This window comes from Dioscorea cayenensis, chromosome 19, assembly GCF_009730915.1.
Source record: "Dioscorea cayenensis subsp. rotundata cultivar TDr96_F1 chromosome 19, TDr96_F1_v2_PseudoChromosome.rev07_lg8_w22 25.fasta, whole genome shotgun sequence".
In the NCBI taxonomy this organism is placed as follows: Eukaryota; Viridiplantae; Streptophyta; class Magnoliopsida; order Dioscoreales; family Dioscoreaceae; genus Dioscorea; species Dioscorea cayenensis.
The window spans coordinates 9,491,965-9,498,493 of record NC_052489.1 but is presented as its reverse complement, the minus strand read 5'-3'; positions in this window follow the sequence as shown (position 1 = coordinate 9,498,493).

Sequence of the window (6,529 nt, the reverse complement as noted above, 5' to 3'; positions counted from 1 at the left end):
AATCCTATTTGAAGTTCTAATTGTCTAATACTTTATATTTACACGTGTACGGGATTTCTGTTGATAATTTTCAATGTCGTTCTTAAGATTACAGAGTAACTACATTTCATCTATTTTTCCAGGAAAGGTAATTTTTTGTGTACTTAGATAACCTACCATATTATTAGGTTAATTTTTGATTAATAATTGTATTAAGTCATTATAGTTAGTTTAGATTAATAATTGTATTAAGTCATATTTTTTAATTATATCAATAATTGTTTTATTAGCATGTTTAATTAGATAACCCACTATATTTTTAGGCTAATTTTTTATTAATAATTGTATTGTGTCATTAGTTTTTATGAATAACTGTATAATGTCATAATTAATTATTGTATTAATAATTGTTATACTAGCGCCGAAGCGTGTTTATTTAGATAACGTGGTATATTATTATGTTAATTTTTATTAATAATTGTATTGAGTCATTAGTTTATATTAATAATTGTATTATGTTATAATTATTAATTGTATTAATTTTTTTTATAGTTAGATAACCTACCATATTGTTAGGTTAATTTTTTTATTAATAAGTGTATTAAGTTATTATAATTATTTTATATTAATAATTGTATTATGTCATAATTATTAATTATATTAGTAATAATCTTATATTATTAGGCTAATTTTTTTATTAATAATTGTATTATGTCATTAGTTTTTATGAATAATTTTATTATTCCATAATTAATTATTATATTAGAGTCGAAGCATGTTTATTTAGATAACCTAGTATATTATTAGGATAATTTCTTATTAATAATTGTGTTAAGCCGTTAGTTTATATTAATAGTTGTATTATGTCATAATTATTAATTGTATTAATAATTATTTTATTAGTACCCAAACATGTTTAATTAAATAACCCACTATATTTTTAGCCTAATTTTTTATTAATAATTGTATTATGTCATAATTAATTATTGTATTAATAATTCTTATATTAGTTACGAAGCATGTTTATTTAGATTTATTTATTTAGATAACCTAGTATATTATTAGGTTAATTTTTTATTATGAATTGTATTAAGTCATTAGTTTATATTAATAATTGTATTATGTCATAATTATTAATCATATTAATAAATGTCTTATTAGAGCCTCAAGCATGTTTAATTAGATAACCCACTATATTTTTAGGCTAATTTTTATTAATAATTGTATATTATTTTTTGTAAAAATAATTTTATCTATTAAGGGTTTAGATCTTAGTGTTTAGGGTTAAGAGTTTATTGTTTAGTGTTTAATGTCTAGTTTTTCGGGTAACTATGTATGGATTTGCGATTAGGGTTTAGGGTTAGATAAATAATGTATTATATAAATAACATACCAATGTTATGTTTTAGCGTGCAATCATATTTAATTTTTTGATGATATATGTTTGGATTTATGGTTTTTTTTTGTGTCTTATATTTTTTTCAGGTCTTATATTTTTTTCAGGCCAACCTATTTTATTTATCCATTTGTGTAATTTATTATAAAATTGATTAATTTATAACTTCTTACAGCCTGATCAGGTTCTAAGGCGCAAATATATATATATATATATATATATATATATATATATATATATATATATATATATATATATATCTATTGTAGAGTCTCCTCTTGAAATCACAGGCCTTTTAAGAGAAGCCGAATTCTATCATGCGGTTCAAATTCTTAATTTCTGAATTGATGTTGCTCTTGTGACAGCATTAGTGGAAAGGTGGCGGATGGAAACGCTGCATGTTCCACCTTACATGCAGTGAAACAATAATAACGTTGGAAAATGTGCCGCTATTACAGGGCTTACCCATTAACGGCCATGAAGTCATCGGGCAGACTTCTGGCTTAGGAATTGTTGTCTATGCATAGTTGCTGGGAGTGGTCCCACCGGTGGATCAAAGGAAATATTAGAGTGCAACACTAACGTGGTCAGAGAAAACATTTGGCATGTTGTCATATGATGTAGGTCAACGAGAGATAGAATGTTATGCACGTGCCTATATCCTAAGGCTTATGGTTGTGTCCTCATGCCGGATATGTCCTAGAACAGGGTTCATCTGAAGTGGTTACCACTTCTGAGGAATTTTACAGAAGCAGGAAGATATAAGTGGGGTTCAGCATGTCTAGCAACCCTGTACAGGACTTTATGTCGTGTATCCAACAAGGGTATGAAGAATATCAATGGATTGATGATATTAATTCAATCATGGGTATAGTATAGGATTTCAAATATATCCTCTCTAACCCATTCTATCTTATCCTTTCCTCTGGCCCATAGGTGAGAACAAATTAAATTGATGATTCATTTTATACTCAATTATAATAAATTGAATTGTAATTCATTCTCATTTTTTAGGTGGCGCACATTGAAGTGGATGACAATAGCTGTAGCAACAAGCACAATGTGAAGGTATACAGACAATTACTAGATTGCTTAGAGATCCAACAGGTAATGTTGTTAAAAAAAATTGATAATTCATGGACATATTTTAGGTATTAATAATAGTTGATAATTTAATAGAAAATTTTTGAATAGTTTATATGGAAGCCTTACGATCAGTGGCGAAACTAGAAACAAAATTAAGGGGGTGCTGAATTCAAATTTAAAAATATATATATATAAATTTTGAATAATTCTATTAATTCAAACTTGAGATTATAATAATAATAATCTATATAAAATATACATACATCTAAAAAATTTTGGGTTAAATGTAAAATATATATATATATATATATATATATATATATATATATATATATATATATATATATATATATATATATATATATATTATACCTATATAATTAACAATCAACTCAACTTACTAGTAACAAATAATGCAATTTAAAAACAACTTAATGCAAATTCCTAATATAATTTAATTGGTAATCTAATGAACAATCAAAATTTTCACAACAATTAATAAAAAAAATTTAACAAATTTTTATAATAATATGCACAATAAATTCTTCATAGCAAATTTTCATAACAAATAACAAAACAAATATTTAACAAATATAAAAAGAAAATTAATAAAAAAAATAATAAAACAATTAATGAATCAAATTAAATTTGATAAAAAAAAAAATATAAGTCTCACATAAAACAGAAAATTGGAAGAGATTGAGCGAATAGAAAAAACTCATCAATCAACTCAACCAACAAATGATCTAGAGTTAAATTTTACTGTTGTACTACGCTTTTGACTTATAAAAGAGAGAGAAATTGCATTTGAACTTGAGAGATAATGATTACATCTTTCTTAGAGATTTTTGAGATAGTGGTTGCATTTTTTTTCAAGATTTTATTTTATTTATTATAATATTATTTTTTACATTAATATTCTTAAAAAAGTTGATAATTTTAATTTGATAAATTCAATAAAAAAATTAAAATTTAAAATTTAAAATTGATATAGGTTTCACTACCCATATTATGTTATTATTTATGATTATCACTGAACATCGATTTTTTTAATATAATAATTTAATAATTTTTATTTAATATATCTTAAATAGCATGAGTTGGAATTTAAAATAAATAAATAAATAAAGATATAACTATATATATGAATTATAATTGCTAATATTTTAATATTATACATATATTATATATATAATATATAAACATTTTCATGGGGGCTAGGGGGTGCTCAAGCACACCCTTGCCCCCCTCTCCTTCCGCCTATGCTTACGATGCAGACGAATTAATAGCACAAGTGCTACTCAATATTTTTGCGGACAGACCTTTGTAGACTGCGTTTACATCATTGGTTTGCTTTAAATTTGTTGAAAGGCACCAAACCGATCAGGTGACAAGACAATTTGGCTTATTCCAAGGTGTTTCGCTTGTTTCAGTTTGCATTAAGCTAACCCATGATCATGATCTTTGTGGCAGAATTGAAACAGATTGGACACTGATGTACATGAGACTGATTAGATACTACAGAGATAGAGCATCACGTTGCCTTACCCTTTATGTTCCTGCTGGTATAACGCAATGTTGACGTAATATTATGAATAGTATACCAATAACACCATACTATTTTTGTCGACAGATCAGGACCTATTGGATCCTCGTACGAAAGGAAACACTCTTCCAGCTCCACTTACAGCGTTTCCAACAATAATTGTAGATGTGCCACCACCGAGTCCTCCTGTACGAAGACATCGTCGACATAGTTCTCGAACCGAACACGACGAGGCACATATTCCTCATTGACCATAGCACGAGGGGTACCAGTCATTTCACTCAATAGATGATATCAACGTTACTTGATTGTCTTATCTCCATGGATTTCCTTCAGTTGAGCCAACAAATACTCGGTTGATTTCTAGATGGATTTTGTGTAGAATTTATTTGAGTATCAATCTCGTCTACCTATGGAATGCGGGCAATCTAGTCGTTCAACTCCATTTTGGCAACAAGACTGGGAATCACATCTAAATCCTTCGTACATTGCTACGAACTTGAATACTCCAGCTAATGGAGACTCACCAGCCGAGCAAGAACGAAGACCTAGGCCACAGGGACTACTTGACAAAGATATCCATCCACCTCTATTTTTTTGCTTGGTGTTCAATGTTGTGTTATGTTGTGTTGTGTGTGTGTGTGTGTTTTTTTTACATTTGTTTTTTCTTCATATGCTTAAACAAAGATATTAATGATAAGTCATTGTATGTTATAAATATATGAAAATCTTACATCATAAAACATTACAACTAACTACTTGGACCGGCCGGCAATGCTAGGATAATTTCACCGACTATGTCCTTCACTGTGACATAAACCACAACATTTTGGCTATACACCTTCCCTAATATCCATCGCGTTATGAATCCTTGTAGATTTTGGTCGTCCTTTCATCGGTCTTCTCATCGTAACATCAGGGCGAAGACGTGGACCATTATAAGAGTTCCAATATCCTTCATTTGATACTAGCTCGAACTCTTTATGATCTACATTAAAACTTTCTAAAGCCTATACACGTTGTCAACATATTCCTCCCAATGTAGACAAATATGCGAGCATGCTGCAAGGACATGGAGACATGAAAAATGTAGCATCCGAAAAGCACTACAGCCTCACCAACGCGATCTTAGATTGATGCGATAACTCCAGCTATACCCCCATATTGTAAGGGTGACATCTCATCCACCATGAAAGACTTCTCTTCAGGGTCAAATTAAGGAACGTAAATGCTAGATGATGCTCATTGAGTTTCTTAGATTACCTTCATTAGTGATTCTAATAAGATATATAAAGCCTGATGCTATCTGAGCTTAAGCCTGGATACCTTTTCTTACATACAATTAAACAATTCAAAATACGTTGACTTAACCATAGCTGTTATGGGAAGGTTTCTTGTTCTCTTAAGCACTAAATCAACACACTCTACGAGGTTGGTTGTCATGTGACAATACCTTCACCCTTCTTTATGGAAGGCTTGAGCCCACTTCTCCAGCGGTATGTTATCCAACCATCTCATCGTCTTTACATTATTGTCTCGCAGTAACTCATACCAGTAGTTAAAATCTTGAATGATTTTCGAATAACCTACAATAATCAACCTAAAGTTAAGATAATTTCAACAATTAACAACAATGTAAGAGTTAGATTAAAAAAAATTAAACTTGTAACTTGCCAATATTAACAACTACCTGTTGCATTTCTTTGGTTCTGAAACGGCCCATAAGATTAGTTGGTCGAGATATGTCTAATGTAGTAAACATGGTGATGTAGGCCGGATTGATGAACTAGCTTGCGCCTACATGGACAAGTGGGACGCGATGACCTAGGCAGGGTCATTTTGGTAATTTTCCTGAATGGTTAATTTTGGTGATCAGAGGGCCCCATTTGATGGAAAATGGGTCAACGAACACAATTCATGAGCTTGATGCGCAAGCTCGTGAGTCACACCTTTTTTGGCCAAATTCCATATCTGGGCTTTGAAATCAGCAATTTTGCCGTTTAAGGAAAGATTTCCCACATCCATATCTTAGGCTATAAATCTCTGATTGAGGTTCCGTTTTTGGTATTTGCTTTGTTTAGTTTTGATTTTAATTCTATGATGTTGATTGAGAATTTTCTATTTTTGTAAAATTTTCAATTTGTTTCCCTTTTTATGTTTTTTTAGGGTTTTCTTGTTGGTCTATTTAATTGTAAGCTTTCGGGCTAGAATCAGTAGGTTTGGATGAAATAAAATTCAGTTGTTCTTATTTTTTCTTCTAAATTCCTGGGCATTCTCAGACTAAACATGATTTAGATTTTTACTTTGTTGTTGACTTGGGAATTCTCAGACTAAATAAGTCTTCAACTTTATTCAGCTGCGTCAGTTGATACCAGAGCTTCATTCGTCCTTGGAGGAGACATGGCACCTAGGCGTAAGTAGAACTTTCAAGACATTTATGAGCACGATCAGATGAATCAAATGGAGCAGAGATTGGTGCAATTAATAGATTAGTGATTTAAGGGCATGATGGATGTGATGAC